The sequence below is a fragment of the Mobula hypostoma genome, chromosome 4 (genome assembly GCF_963921235.1).
Source record: "Mobula hypostoma chromosome 4, sMobHyp1.1, whole genome shotgun sequence".
Lineage (NCBI taxonomy): Eukaryota > Metazoa > Chordata > Chondrichthyes > Myliobatiformes > Myliobatidae > Mobula > Mobula hypostoma.
This window is the reverse complement of record NC_086100.1, coordinates 14,249,474-14,266,642: the sequence shown is the minus strand read 5'-3', so window position 1 is coordinate 14,266,642 and position 17,169 is coordinate 14,249,474. Positions and strand designations below refer to the sequence as shown.

The 17,169-nt window shown below is 42.2% G+C and overlaps 1 long non-coding RNA gene across 1 annotated transcript in view; it reads left to right on the top strand.

The window, feature by feature from the left end:
* LOC134344721 (uncharacterized) overlaps window positions 1-17,169 on the top strand; it is a 34,507-nt gene that overhangs the window by 2,498 nt on the left and 14,840 nt on the right. The window lies entirely within an intron of this gene.

Genomic DNA, 17,169 nt, shown 5'->3' with positions numbered 1-17,169 from the left:
TTCTTGTTTCATAGCTATCTGTAGAAAGATGAATCTCAGGGTTGCATACTGAATACATATTCTGATAATAAATGGACCTTGAACCTTTTGAATCTTTGAACTTTTGGATCCCCTCTGCTTGGAGTAGTGAGAAATGGTCATGTCCCAGATGGTGAGCATCCTGAGTGATGGAGGTATTGTCTCTTGAAAATGTGCTCGATGCTAGGGAGGTCAATAGGTGGCAAGTTATACATACACACACTACAAAAGTGCCAGGTGATGACTATCTCTAAGAAGAAAACATCTATTGATCATCCGTTGGCAATCAATGGTTGCTGATTCCCACTGACATTGTCCAGAAACTTATCTGGACCAGTGACATAAATACAGTGGCTACTGGAGCAGAGCAGAGTGTGGACTTTCACCCAGTAGCACTCACATCTGCTGATCTACTATGATGAAATGCTTTGAGAGGTTGGTCATGGCCAGAATCAATTCTTGATTAAGCAGACACCTGGATCTACTGCAGTCTGCCTATCGCCACAGTAGGTCTACAGTGGATGCAACCTCACTGACTCTCCACTCGGCCTCGGACCAGCTGGACAATAGCAATACCTGTGTCAGACCTCTGCTTATTGAGTTGAGCACAGCATTCAACAGCATCAGACCATCACTACTAATCAACAAGCCCCAAAACTTGGGCCTCTGTACCTTCCTCTGCAACTGGACTTCCTCACTGCTGAACCACAGCCCCGTGCAGATTGGAAATAACTTCTCCTCTTCGCTGCCGATCAACACCTGCACACTTCATGGATGCTTCTCTTGTGCTCTGCTCAACTCCGTCTACACCCACGACTGTGTGGCTTGGCACAGCTCAAACACTATCTGTAAATTCACTGATGACACAACTATTATTGGCAGCATTTCAGATGTTGACGAGGAAGTATATAGGAATGAGATAGACCATTTGCTTGAGCGCTGCTGCTGCAACAACCTTGCACTCAATGTCAGTAAGACAAAGCAATTGATTGTGGACTTCAGGAAGGGCCACACACCAGTCCTCATCAAGGGATTAGCGGTGGAAACAATAAGCAGTTTCAGGTTCCTGGATGTCAAGATCTCTGACGAACTATCCTGGGTCCAACATATTGATGCAAGTACAAAGAAGGCACAACAATGGTTATAGTTCATTAGGAATTTGAGGAGGCTTAGTGTATACCAGAGACACTTGCAAATTTCTACAGGTGTGTCCTGGACAGCATTCTAACGGATTGTCTCAATATCTGGTATTGAGAGCCCACCGAGCAGGATCAGAAAAAGCCCTGCAGAAAGTTTTAAACTCAGTCACTCCATCATGGGCACTAGCCCCCCAGCATCCAGGACTTCTTTAAAATGTGCTGCCTCAAAACGGTGGCACCCACTGTTAAGGATGCCCATCACCCGGGAAGAGCTCTCTTCCCTTTGCTCCCATCAAGGAGGAGGTTCAGGAGCGTGAAGACACACACACTCAGTGTTTTAGGAACAGCCTCCTCCCCTCCGCCATCAGAATTCTGAATGGACAATGAACCCATGAACAGTCCCTTGGTATTCTTTCCCCCTTGTGCTGCATTACCTAATTAATTTTATATATATATATATATATATATCTAAGTTTATACAGTGATACAGTGGATTCGGATTAATTGGGCCATTGGTTAATTGGGACAGCCACTTATTTGGGACAGCTCTTAAAGAACAGAAGCTAATTGAGAATATAGCCGGGATTCCCTTTCTTTATTTGGGACACTCTACCACTTAATTGGGACTGGAGACCGGTGCTGAATAGTTCCTAACTTCTGTCAGTCGCTTGCACTCATGGTCATTAGACACTATACCATCCTTAGAGCAATCAGCATTTAAATACCATCAGTAATGTGCATTTGTCTTCAAAAAGCAGTGATTTTTGTCATTGATAAATAGTATAAAATAAGCAGTAAAGCTGTTAAGATCGCTGTGGTTTCACTCACTCAGACTTGCAGATGCCAGAAAAAACCAGAAGAGAAAATGAAACAATTTCAGAACTTCAGCAAGTTAGTAACTATGAAGAATTGGAAGGTATTGACAATTATCTTCAATAGTCATAAGCATTGTATCAATCAGCCATGATAAAATGGTGGAGCAGACTCGATGGGGCAAATGGCCTAATTCTTCTCTTACATCTTATGGTCTTCTGGTCTTATTATCTGCACTAGGTTTCTGTGCTAATTTTGTTAATTTACGAACAATCTAAAGAAGACGGCAATGTGCACTGGATGAATTTCTCCATCAATAACTATTAGGAGATAACAGACAGTTTTATAACACTGTAGTGCTATTGGTAATGTTCTAATCTGTTCTGTATTCCATTTACTTACCTAAGTTGTGACTCCATTAAATGTCAGTTTGTCTTTTTTATTGCTTTTTAACTATTTTCATGAAACCTTGGCTAGTTGAGGCAGCCACTTAATTGGGCAGTCAGCACATTTTACACACCACAGTTCCTGAGGAAATGCTGGATTGCGTAGAGAGAGAAAAGGAGATTAAAAGAAGCAAAAGGGAGCAGTTGGCACATTTTTCATGACACAATTCCCAAGCAGATAGTGGATTGCACTTACTGTAATTAGGCACTTGGTAAAATCCAATAAAAAGAATTCAGGTTTAAGCGGAGTAGCCATTGTGTGGGTGGGCTATTGATAGAGTGAGGAGTTGAGGCTTTAGTTCATCCAGGCTTTGGCATTATACTATGTTCCTTCATTTTGGCTCCACTTATCATTGGAACAACTTTCCTGCCTGCATCTTATATATCTCCATTATATGCTTCTAAATGATCCCTTCTCATTATTCTGAATTCCAGTGAGTTTAGACCCAGGCCTCCCAGTCTCTCCTCTTACACTAAAGCCTTCATCTGTGGAATCTCCTCCCAGTGAACCTTCTCTGCACTAGCTCCAAAGTCAGTATGTCTTTCCCCCAAGTAAGGAGAAGCGGATGTTTGGACAAAGATTTAAATGCCAGGCTAAAACAGAAAGGTCAAGTCCAGGTTGAATCAATGCCAGAGCTTATCGAAGTGATTGAGCCCAGTTTGGACAATAACTGGGGTGATCTAGATTCAGGGCATCAGGGGCCCGAGGCGAGGGATGGGCTGGTTCGGCTCGCTGCTCCATTGCATTGACTCGGCTCTGCGCTGAACTGAGGTCTGGGGACGAACTTACTGTGGACTTCAGTTCAGAGCGCTGTTTGCTCGCGTTTATTGTCTGCGTGATTTGGTTTTTCTTCTGCACATTTTGACAGTCTTTTTTTATGTGTTCTTTACGATTTCTTTGTTTCGTGGCTGCCTCTTAGAAGACAAAACTCAAGGTTTGTATAGTGCATAATATAATATAATATATTCGATAATATAAATGTAGTTTGAACTTTTAATCTGAACTGTATACAGTACTGCGGGTGCAGCCTCACCATTTCTCTGTAGAGTTGCAACATAACCCCCCCCCCCACCGCACCTAAAATCAGTCCGTCTAGCAAGGAAGGCCAACCTCGATTTGCATCTGACTGGGAATATATTATGCTTCTTCATTGCCACTGGATATAAGACCTGGAACTTGTTTCCAACAGTACTGTGGGAGTCCCTGCACCAAATGAACAGCAGTGGCTTAAGATGGCAGCTCACTATTACATTACCAAGGGCAGTTAGCATTGGGCAACATGTCTTGGCTTTGCCAGCAGCGTACAGATCCCTGAAAAGGAATAAATAAATAAATTTCCAGCACTTGTAGGCTTTGCTTCTGCATCCGTTTTCTTATGTTCATCAATCTTCCAACTGACTTAATCTATGTTCTTTAGCCCTGCGTTATCTTCCATCTTCTCTGCAACCTATGAGCAAATTACTTGGTTTGCCTGCTGGCCCTGTTAAGCTGAGATATTTTCAATTCTTCCCACAGTTGGTCTGTACTTCCACCCTATATTTGCCTGGTTCCGTTCGACTAAATTTTAAAGTTAGCCTTACCAAATTTAGAAATGGTTTTAAGTTTCTCGCTGTATAAACCTCACATTTGAGCTTGCTTGCATTTTAATCTTTCAGCAGGTTTTCTGGTCAGTTGCTTCCATTGACTATAGCTCTTCCCACCCTATTTCCGGTAAAAATGCTATTCCCTTTTCTCAGTCCTTTGCTTCTGCCGCATCTGTTCCTAGGACACTACTTTCCTTTGCAAGAGATCAGAGATGTTCCCCTTCTTCAAAGAACAGAGTTTTCCTCCTTCTGCTATTAATGCTGCCCTCACCCGCATCTCCCCCATTTCCTAAGCATCTGCACTCACCCCATCTCCCTGACACCCTAACAGTGACGGAATTCCTCTAGTCCTTACTATAAGCCTCCGCATCCAACATATCATCTTCTGCAACTTCCACCATCTACAAAGGGGACATACCACTAATTCTATCTTTACCTCTCCCCCCCCCCCACTCTGCTTTCTGCAGGGATCGCTCCCTCCGCGATTCCCTTTTCCATTTATCCCTTCCCACTAATCTCCCTCCCGGCACCTAAACCTGCAGGCAGCCTAAGTGCTTACCCCTGCCCAATCAGCTCCCCCTTCACCTCCATTCACAGCCCCAAATAGTCCTTTTGGATGAGGGAGCACTTCACCTGCGAACCTCCTGGGATGGTCTATTGTGTCCGGTGCTCCTGATGCGGCCTCCTTTCTGTTGGTGAGATGTATTGTTAATGGGGAACTGCTTCATTGAGCACCACTGCTCCATCCACCAAAAGCAGAACTTCCCGATGGCCAAATATTTTCATTTCGATTCCCATTCCCATTCCGACATGTTAGTCTATGAACTCCTCTTGTGCCAAGGTAAGGCCACTCTCAGGGTGGAGGAGCAGTCTGAGTCTGGGTAGTCTCCAATCTGATGGCATGAATATTGATTCCTCCTTCTGGTAAGAACCATCCTCCTTCCCTTTCTCCTATGTCCCTCTCTTCTCTCCTATCAGATTCCTTCTTCCCCACACACCAGACTTCACCTATCTCCTTCCAGCTATCCTCCCTCCCCTCTCCACACCTTTTTATTCAGGCAACTTGGCATCTCCTAAACGTCGACTGCTTATTCACTTCCATGGATGCTGCCTGAGCTGCTGAGTTCCTCTAGCACTTTGTGTGTGTGTTGTTATGTAAGGGTAACCACAGTGATGCCACTGCCAAGAAACCTCTTCTCAGGAACCCAAATAAATTCAGCACGCCCACGACGGTTCTCGCCAGTTTTTATCGATACTCTATAGAAAGCATTCTGTTGGATGCATATCTGCTTGATATGGCACAAGAAGCCACAAAGAGTTGTGGACACAGCTCAGCACATCACAGGAACTAGCCTCCCCTCTATGGAGGCGTACTCTGTGCGTAGTTCACACTGCCTCAGTAAAGCAGTCAGCATAATCAACACCCCCACCCTCAGTCCCAGACAGTCCCTCTTCTCTTCCCTCCTCCCCTAATCGGGTAGAAGGTACAAAAGCCTAAAAGTACCAGGCTGAAAGGACATTTTCAATCCCACTGTGATCAGACTGCTGAATGCACCTCTTGTACTATAAGATGAACTCATGACCTGCTCTGAACTCTTTCGGTAACTTTACACTTTATTCTGCATGGTTATTGTTTTACTTACTGCAGTTCTAATGATTTAATCTGTATAAACAATATACAAGGCGAGCTTTTGTTTGTATCCTGGTACATGTGACAATGTAAATAAATCAATACCATTTTGCCCATTAAGATATCTGCGTTAATGTGACATGCATTTCAGGTGAGAGGACCGAGCTGCCAGGACTGGTGGTGGAATCTGATATGAGACTTAGAAGCTATTAGAGAGGTGCATGGATGTGCAGGGAATGGAGGAAGATGGATTATGTTCAGGCAGAAGGACTTAGTTTATTCGGCATCGCGTCCAGCGCAGATATTGTGGGATGAAGGGCACACTCCTGAGCTGTACTGACAGCCCCCGACGACCCTTTGGTTTCGATCTCTGAGGCTGGGGTGAGAGCATCCTCCAGGAGGGTGAGCACACAGAAAGCGATTGGCCCAGCTGGGATACCTGGCCGAGTACTAAAGACTTGTGTTGATCAACTGGTTTGAGTGTTCATCAGCATCTTTAACCTCACGCTTCAGCAGTCTGAGGTATCATAAGACAAGAAGATATAGGAGTAGAATTAGGCCACTTAGCCCATTGAGTCTGCTCTGCCATTTCCACCATAGCTCAACCCCATTCTCCTGCCGTCTGTTCGAAACCTTTGACACCCTAACTAACCAAGAACCTATCAATCTCCACTTTAAATATACTCAATAACTTGGCCTCCCCAGCCACCTGTGGCAATGAATTCCACAGATTCACCACTGTCTGACACCAGAAATTCCTTTTCATCTCTGTTCTAAAGAACATCCCTCTATTCTGAGGCTGTGCCTTCTGGTCATAGACTCACACATTATAGGAAATGTCCTCTGCACATCCACTCTGTCTGGTCCTTTCAATGAGATTCCTCCCTCATTCTTCTAAACTCCAGCGAGCACAGGCCCAGAGCCATCAAACACTCCTCATACATTTACCCTTCCATTCTCAGGATCATTCTCATAAACCTCCTCTGGATTCTCTCCAATGCCAACACATCTATTCTTCCCATTTAGAAAATAACCTACGCCTTTATTCTTTCTATCAAAGTGCATTACCATGTGGTTCCCCACACTATATTCCATCTGCCACTTCTTTGTCCATTCTAGCAACCTGACCAAGCCATTCTGAAGACTTCTGTTTCCCCAAAAATACCTGCCCCCTCACCTATCTTTGTATCATCTGCAAACTTGGTCACAAAGCCGTCAATTCTATCATCCAAATCATTAACATATTATGTGTAAAGAAGTGGTTCCCCAGTGGATCACCACTAGTCACCAGCAACCAAACAAAAATAAGCCCCCTTTATTTCCACTCGTTGCCTCCTGCTAGTCAGCCAATTTTATATCCATGCGAGTATCTTTCCTGTAATACCATACACTCTTATCTTGTTAAACAGCATCATGTGCGGCACCTTGTCAAAGGTCTTCTGAAAATCAAAGCAAACAACATCCACTGACTCTTCTTTGTCTATCCTGCCAGTTACAGTATTTGCTCAAAGAATTCTAACAGATTGGTCAGGCAAGACATCCCCTTAAGGAAGCAATGTTGACGTTGGCTTTCTTTATCATGCACCTTCAAGTATCCTGAAACCTCATTCTTAATATGGACTCCAATATCTTCCTGATAACTGAATTCAGGGTAACTAGCCTGTAATTTCCCTTGTTCAACACCTTCCATCCTAAAGAGTGCAGTAAGGTTTGGTCCAGTCCTCTGAACCATTCCAGAATCCAGTGATTCTTGAAAGATTATTACAAATGCCCCCGCCATCTCTTCAGCTACCTCTTTCAGATCCCTAGGGTGTAATCCATCTGGTCTAGGTGACTTATCCACTACAGTCCATGCAGCTTCCCAAGAACATTCTCCTTAGTAATAGCAACTTCTGCCCCCAGCACTCTTGCTGCTCTGGCATACTACTAGTTTCTTTCACAGCGAGGACTGATGCAAAATGCTTATGAAGTTCATCTGCCATTTCTTTGTCCCCTACTACTCTCCTCACTAACATCATTTCCAATATCCATTCTCGCCTCTCTTTTACTCTTTATATATCTGAAAAAACTTTTGATATCCTTTTTAATTTTATTAGCTAGCTTACCTTCATTTTCATCTTTTCTCTCCTTATGTTTTTAGTTACTTTCTGTTGATTATTAAAAGCTTCCCAAACTCCAACCTCCTAATAATTTTTGCTGCATTATCTTTTTTGCTTTTACGTTGTCTCTGACTTCCCTTGTCAGTGACGGTTGCCTTCAGAATATTTCTTCGTCTTTGGGATATATCTATACTGTGCCTTCTGAATTACTGCCAGAAACTCCAGCCAATCTTTTTCCAATCAACTTTGGCCAGCTCTACTCTCATACCTCTGTATTTCCTTTTATTCCACTGTAATATTGATACATCTAACTTTATCTTCTTCCTCTCAAACTGCAAGATGAATTGTACCATATGTAATCACTGCTTCCAGAGGGTTCCTTTCCCTTAAGCTCCCTAATCGAATCTAATTCACTACACAACACCCAATCCAGAAATGGCTTTTTCCTAGTGTGCTTAACCACAAGCTGCTCTAAAAAGCTATCTTGTAGGTATTCTACAAATTTCCTCTTTTGGGATCCAGCACCAATCTGATTTTCCCAATAAACCTGCATATGGAAATCCCCCATGACTATCATAACAATGTGCTTATTATATGCCTTTTCTTTTTCCCATTGTAACCTGTACCTACCTTATGGCTACTGTTCTGGGGCCTATATATAACTCCCATCAGGGTCTTTTTATCTTTGCATTTTGTTAACTCTACCCACAAGGATTCTGCATCTTTCGATCCTGTGATACCTCTTTCTAAGGATTTGATTTCATTTTTTACCGGTGAAGCCACTCGGGCCTTCTGCCTCCCTGCCTTCCCTTTCAATACAATGTGTATCCTCGGATGTTAAGCTCCAGAGCGTGCTCTTCCTTCAGTCAGGACACAGAGTTGCCCACAATGTCATACCTGCCAATCTCTAACTGCACTACAAGACCATCTACCTTATTCTGTATATTGTGTACATTCAAATATAATACCTTCAGTTCTATGTTCATCACCATTTTTAATTTTGTCCCCATGTTACACTTCAACTCATCCATTGACTGCAATTTCACCCTATCATCTGCCTGTCCTTCCTCACAATCTCACTACACACTGCATTAACTTGTTTACCAGCTGCCTCATCCTCAGCCCTATCACTCTGTTTCCCATTCCCACCGACAAAGTCTTTTAAACCCTCCACAACAGCCCTCGTAAGCCTGCCCACATGAATATTGGTCCCCTTTGGGTTCAGATGCCACCTGTCCTTTTTTGTACAGGTCATACCTTCCCCAAAAGGGATCCCAATAATCCATAAATCTGACACCTGCTGCCTGTACCAGTTCCTCAATCACTCATTCCTCTGTTCTATATTCCTATTCCTGCCACATGGTTCAAGCAGGCTTTGGTTATATTGGTGCCCAAGAAGAACAAAATTAAACTTTCATCCACTGTGATGAAGTGCTTTGAGAGGTTGGTGATGAAGCATATCAATTCCTGCCAGAGAAGTGATTTGGATCTGCTCCAGTTTGCCTCCCATCAGGACAGGTCAACAGCAGATGCCTTTTCATTGGCTCTTCACTCAACCCTGGAACGTCTGGACAATGATGAAGTATAAATCAGGAGAGCTTTCATTGACTGCAGCTCAGTATTCAATACTATCATCCCCACAAAACTAATCAATAAAGTTTCAAGACCTTGGCCTCAGTACTTCCTCGCGCAATTGGATCCTCGATTTCCTCACTTGCAGACCCCAATCAATTAGGATTGCAACAACATCTCCTCCCCAATCTCCATCAGTACAGGCGTGCCATAATGTTGTGTTCTGCTTGCTTTATATTTATGTTTGTGTCTAAGGACAGTGCCAATGCCATATTTAAGTTTGCTAACACCACACCGTTGCAGGCCAAATCAAAGGCGGTGATGAATCAGCATTGAACATCTGGCTGAGTGGTGCCACAACAATAATCTCCCACTCGATATCATCAAGACCAAAGAGCTGATTATTGACTTTAGTAGGAGGAAACAATGAACTAGTCCTCATCGGGGGACCAGAAGTGGAGAGGGTCAGCCTCTTTAAACTCCTCGGTGTTACCGTTTCAGAGAATCTGTCCTGGGTCTAGCACTTAAATGAAAGCATGGCAGCACCTCTACTTCCTTCAAAATTCACGAAAATTAGACATGCCATTTGAAACTTTGACCAACATTTAAAGATGACCAGTGGAGAGAATGTTGATTGGTTGCATCCCATTCTGGTATGGAAACACCAATGTCTTCGAATGGAAAATCCTGCAAAAAGAAGTGGATAAACCCAGTCCATCGTGGGTAAAGCCCTACCCCACCATTGATAGAGCATCTATAGATATAGGTGCTGCCTGGCCTGCTGCATTCACCAGCAATTTTTATGTGTGGTACCCCACCAGTGAGCTCATTTACATGGAGCACTGTTGCAGGAAAGCAGCATCCATTGTCAAGCACCAGGGCCATGCTGTGAGGGAATAACTTCACTTGCCTCATCACTGAACAATTTCAATGAACTAAGGGCAGTCTTTCAACACATTGGTTGTTGTCATTTCTGTTGGTTGCAGCCTCTTGTTGATTCTATTATGGCTATTGTATTTATTGAGTATGCCCACAAAAAAATTAATATTAGGGTTGCATATGGTTACATATATATGTACTTTGATAATGAGTCTGCTTTGAACTCTGAACTTTTATTATATCAATGTTCCCTTGCCTCCGAACAGAGATGGTTCCAATGTGCCTCAACCTCTTCATCAGAGTTTGTGCTATTTATATATTGGGCTGAGGAACTTGGTGAGAAGGAAAGTGACAAACCATCATTACCAAACCGTCCCTGTGGGATTCTCCTTGTCCATTTTGAGTGTGAGGCAACTATGGGTGTCTGAGAGTATAGGCTCAATTGATTCTCGAGAGCTATTGTCTGCTGTTGCCCGTGTTATAACAGGTAGAGCCTTGAATGTGAACATAGAACATAGAACATGTGGCTGGTCTTTGTATAACTGTAGATTATAGTCATTGACTCAAAGAGGAATGCAGTACTGAAGCTGGATCTTCAGTCCAACATATGTGTGCCAGGCTTCTATACCAATCCTATGCTCAGAGGCCTCTTCATTAGGTACACCTGCACACCTGCTCATTAATGCAAATATCTAATCAGCCAATCATCTTGCAGCAAGTCGATGCACAAAAGCACGCAGACATGGTCAAGAGGTTCATTTGTTGTTCATACCAAACAGCAGAATGGGGAGGAAATGTGATCTAAGTGACTTTGTGGAATCATTGTTGGTGTGAGATGGTGGTTTGAGTATCTCAGAAACTGCTGATCTCCTGGGATTTTCAGTCAGAGCAGTCTCCGGAGTTTACAGAGTATGGTGCGGAAAACAAAAAAAAAATCCAGTGATTGGCAGTTCTGTGGGTGAAAATGACTTGTTAATGGAAGCAGTCAGAGGAGAACGGCCAGACTGTTTCAAGCTGACTGACGGACGACAGTAAATCAAATAATCATGCACTGCATCAATTGTGTTCAGAAGAGCATCTCTTAACAAATAACACATCAAACCTTGAAGCGAATTGGCTTCACTACAAGCATACACAAATATAGTCAGTGGCTTCTTTATTAAGCTTCTGATGTTTACAATTTACAGATCCTGTTTATAGTTACTGTTCGACAGATTTGCTAAATTTGCCTCCAGATAAATCATCGTAGGTTTGTATGTGGTGATATGCATGGACTCTGATAATAGATTTTATTCTGAACATAGAACTTTGAATATTTTGGTAGCTCCTGGACCTAATAAAATGGCCACTAAGTGTTAATAGGTGAATGCACAGTCTTTTTCCCAGTGAAAGAGAAGCAAATACCAGAAGGCTTAGATGTAAGTTGAGAGGGGAAAGGTTTTAATGACTCCATAAGACATAGAAACAGAATTAGGCCATTTGGTCCATTGAGTCGGCTCCACCATTTGATCAAGGCTGATTGCTTTTCCTTCTCCTCCTGCCTTCTCCCTGTAACCTTTGACACTCTTATTAATCAAGAACCTATCAACCTCTGCTTTATATCTTGTGACTTATCTTCTCCAGTCTCTGTGGCAATGAATTTCACAGATTCACCACCCTCTGGTGAAAGAAATTCCTCCTCATCTCTGTTCAAAAGCGATGCCCTTCTATTCTGAGGCTGTGCCCTCTGATTTCTGTACTGTCCGAAGGGCTCTTTCTATTCTATATGACTCTTCCACTAGAGCAAATATCCTCTTCACGTCCACTCTATCTAGACCTCTCAATATTCAGTGCAGACCTGGGAAGAACTTCTTCAGGCAGAGAATAGTGGGTATATGGAACAAGCTGCAGGAAAAAGTGATTGGGGAAAGTAAAACAAAACATTTAAAAGACATTTGGACAGGTACTTTGATAAGAGGGGTTTAGAGCAGGGCTTCTCAATCTTTTTTATGCTATGGACCTGTAACATTAACTGAGGAGTCTGTGGAACACGGGCAAATGGGACTTAGATGTGCATTTTGGTTGGCGTGGACCAAAAAGTTCAAAGTAAATTTATTGTCAATGTATGTATATGTCACCATATACAGCCCCGAGAATCATTTCCTTGAGGTCATTCACAGGAGGTACAAAAAACAGAACAGAATCAATGAAAAACTGCACACAAGCAAAGACAGATAAGCAACCGATATGCAAAAGATAGCAAATTTTGCAAAAGCAAAAAGAAAAATAAAATAATAATAATAGATAAATAAGTAATAAATAAATAATATTGAGGACATGAATTGTGGAGTCCATAGGTTATAGGGTCAGTTCAGTTTTGGGGTGAGTGAAGTGACCCACCAGTTGGTCTGATGGGCCTGTTTCTGTTGACTATAACTCTGGGACTCTATACCAATGTTTTAAAATTGCATGCCTTGCCCATTTGAGCTCAAGCACGGCTGATTGTAATCCATCTCCGCCTTGTGCCACTGATGGTGAACTCGCTCCTGTAAACCTCCAGTAAGTTGTTTAGACCTTTAAACTAAACTAATGAGCCCTGTGCCAGAAGGTTGCAGAACGGAATTTTATGGAAGACTTTTAACATATGAACTTGGTATTAATCAGGTGTATTTTCAAGACAAGGCAGACCAAAGCTCTCACCAAATAAGGTTATACAACTTGTGAGTTTATTTCGAATTAGAAAAATAAATCAAGTAAAAGACCAAAAATATTTACTGTAGGATGACTTGTCTTCAAAAAGAGCTGGGAGAGAGAAAAGACTTTTCATGAAATATGATATTCTCAGACAAGCAGTGGAGCCAAGGCTTTGGGTATATTTAAAGATGAAATTGATAGGTTTTTGATTAGTAAATGCTTCAAAGGTTATGAGGAGAATAGAGTTGAGAAGAAGAATACATCAGCTATGATGGAATGGTGGAGAAGACTCGATGGTCTAATTCTGCTCCTATGTCTTATGGTCTTAACATATAATGAGCAGTGAGCCAAGCTGACTAAACACACATTCTTAAAAGAGTTATGAAGGGTAAAGATATTTGTAAACTCAGACAGTGTTATTACACACAAATTGATGCTCATTGCTTTAAATCAGAGATGTAGACATTTTGATCAGGATAATTAATTGTGTCCAGACTAACATCTCAAAGTGCCATTTATTGCTTTGGTTTATTATAGGTTACGTGTACTGACTTGTCCATAATGCTATTCATTATTGATTCAAAGAGTCATAATACTTACAGCATGTAAGTAGGCTCTACAGCCAAACTCATTCATGCCAACTGTGTTGCCCAGTGAGATGGTCCCTTCTGTCTGCATTTGATCCACTGCCCTCTTCACCACTCCTAACAATGTACTTATCTAGATGGCTTTTAAATGCTGCTTATGTACCCACCTCAACCACTATTTTTGGGAGCACATTCCAAATTCACACCAACCTTTGCGTGAACCTGCCCCGATGCCATTTTTAACTCCTTTACCTCTGATCTCAAGCTTACAACCTCTTGTGATTAGTGCCCCTCCTTGGAAGAAGATGTCTGTTCCTCTTAGATGGCTCTGTCGGGTCAGCTTTCAATCTCCTACATTCCAGGCAATGAAGTCCTAGTCTACACAAGCTCTCCTTGTAAATCAGGCCCCCCCGCCCAAGTCCAGGTATCCCCCTCTGCACTTGAAGGCCAGTGATGTGGGCATGGGATGAAGGAGACGTGGAGTCCAGGCCTCTGTTCCATGCTCAAAGACCAGTGATGTGAGCATGGGGCGAAGGAGATGTGGAGTTCAGATCTCTACTCCATGCTCGAAGGCCAGTGATTCGGGGATGCGATGAAGGAGATTTAGAGTTCAGGCCTCAGCTTCATCTTCAAATGCCAGCAATGTGGGCATTGGATGAAAGAGATTTGAAATCTTTTAATGCTGTCTTTGATGTCTCTTGTCAGTCACTGTTGCCTCATTTTCCCTTAAGAATGCTTCTTCATAAATGGGATGTACTATATCTACCTGCACATTTTGAATTGCCCCCAGAATCTCCAGCCATTGTTGTTCTGCCATCATCCCTGCTAGTATTCCTTTCCAATCAACTATGACCAGTTTCTCTCTCATGTCTCTGTAATTCCCTTTACTCCATTGTAATATGTTGTGAAATTTGTTGTTTTGAGGCAACAGTACCGTATAATACATGATTGAAAAGAGCTATAAATTACAACAAGAATAAAATACATATGTATAATTAAATTAAATAAGTAGTCCAAAAAGAGAGCAAAAATAAATAGTGAGATAGCGTACATGGACTCATTGTCCATTCAGAAATCTGATGGCAAAGACAAGAAGCTATCTCTGAAATGTTGATTATGCATCTTCAGGCTCTTGTACCTCCTCCTTAATGGTAGCAATGAGAAGATCCTTAATGATGAATGCCTTTGTCTTTTGAAGGTGTCCTGGATACGGGAGTGGGATGAATTTCTACTGCTCTTTCCGATCCTGTGCGGTACAAGACGGTGATGAAACCAGTTAGAATGCTCTGCGTGGTACATCTACAGAAATTTGATAGAATATTTGATGACATACCAAGTGTCCTTAAAGTCCTAATGAAATATAGCCGGTATTATGCCTTCTTTGTCTCTGGGTCAATATGTTGGGCCCAGGATGAACCTTTAGAGCTGTTGGCACCCAGGAACTTGAAAATGCTTACCCTTTCTACTGCTGATCCCTCAATATTTTCTGGTGCATGTTCCTGCCACTTCCCCTTTCTGAAGTCCACAATCATTTCCTTAGTTGAGTGCAAGGTCATTCTTGCAACACCACTCTAGCTGAGTGGTACCACAATACCAACTTATTACTCAATGTCAGCCAGACCAAGAAGCTGATAATGGACTTCAGGAGGAGGAACCTAGAGGTCTATCAGCCAGACCACATTGGGGATCAGAGGTGGCAACTTTAAACTCTTCAGTGATATCACTTCAGAGGATCTGTCCTGGCTCCAGCACATAAGTGCCATTTTGAAGAAAGCACAGCAGCGCCTCTGCTTTCTTGGAAGTTTTCAAAGATTCAGCCTGTTGTCTGAATCTTTGACAAAGTTCTATAGATGTGTTATGGAGAGTAAATTGACTAGTTGCATCACAGCCTGGTATAGAAACACCAATGCCCTCGAACAGAAAATCCTACAAATAGTAGTGTACTATTAGTGGTCCAGTAGTGGACTAGTAGTGGTCCATCACGGGTAAAGCCATCCCGACCATTGAGCACATCTACATGAATTGGTATCGCAGGAGATCTGTCATCAAGGAACCACCATCCAGGCCATGCTCTCTTCTCACTGCTGCCATCAGGAAGAAGGTACAGTACAGGAGCCTTAGGATCCATGCCACCAGGTTGAGAAACAGCTATTACCCCTCAACTATCAGTCTCGTGAACCCGAGAACCAACTTTACTCGTCCCATCACTAACCTACTCCACAACCTATGAACCAACTTTCAGGGACTTTTCATCTCATGTTCTCAGTATTTATTACTTATTTATTTATTCCTCTTCTTATTTATTTATTTATTTATTTATTTATCTATCTATCTATCTATCTATCTATCTATTTATTTATTTATTTATTTATTTATTTATTTATTTATTTATTTATTTATTCGCAGTTTGTTGTCTTTTGCACATTGGTTGTTTGTTGGGTGTGCTTTCATTGATTTTATAGTGTTTCCTGTATTTACTGTGAATAAGGACAAGAAATGAATGTTAGGTTAGTGTGTGGTTACAGATAATAAATGATGATAAATAATAATAATAATTTATTTTAAACATTGAACTAGCTGATCTGTCTCACTCCTGTACACCAACTTGTCACCATCTGAAATTCTGCCAGTTATAGATGGAGTTTGTGCTGTGCCTACCCAAACAGTCATGGGTGTAGAGTGAGTAAAACAGTGAGCTAAGCACAAATCCCTAAGGTGCGCCAATGATGATTGTCAGCGAGGAGGAGATGTTATTTCTGATCCGCATGGACTGTGGTCTCCTGATGAGGAAGTCAAGGATCCAGTTCCGTTCGGAAATCTGACGGTGGAGGAGCAAAAGCTGTTCCTGAAACACTGATTATGTGTTTTCCGACTGCTATAGCTCCTCCCTGATGTTAACGATGAAAGGATTCTTATGTTAGATACCACGTTTTTAAGGCATTGCCTTTTAAAGATGTCCTGGATGCTAGTGCCCAAGATGGAGTGGGATGAATTTCTGCAGCTATTTCCAATCCTGTGCAGTACTCCTTCCCATGCAAGACAGTGATGAAACTAACTAGAATACTCTCCTCTGTACATCTGTAGAAATTTGAACGTCTTTGGTGACATACCAAGTCTCCTCAAGCTCCTAATGAAATATAGCCTCTGCCTTCTTTGTATTTGCATCTCGATGTTGGGCCCAGGATAGTTCCTCAGAGATGCTGGCACCAGGAACTTGGAACAGCTTACTCTTTCCACTGCTGATCCCTCAATATGTACTGATGTATGTTCCTTTAACTTCCCCTTCCAAAAGTTCGCAATCATTTCCTTAGCCTTGCTGGGGTTGAGTGCAAGGTCATTGTTGTGACACTGCTTTGGCTGAGTGGGGCCTGAACAACAATCTCTTACTCAATGTCAGCAAGACTAAGAATCTGATTACTGACTTCAGGAGGAGAAAATCAGAGGTTTATGAGGCAGTCCTCATCAGAGAATCAGAGATGGAGAGTGTCAATAATTTTAAAGTCCTCAGTGACATCACTTTGGAGAATCTCTCCTTGATCCAGCACGTAAGTGCCATTATGAAGAAGATTAGAATATAAAATTAGAATATAGGATGTAATGTTGAGACTTCATAAAGCACTGTTGAGGTCTCACTTGGAATATTACGAGCAGTTTTGGTCCCCTTATCTTTGAAAGGATGTGCTGGCACTGGTAAGGGTTCAAAGGAGGTTCACAAAAGTTATTCCAGAA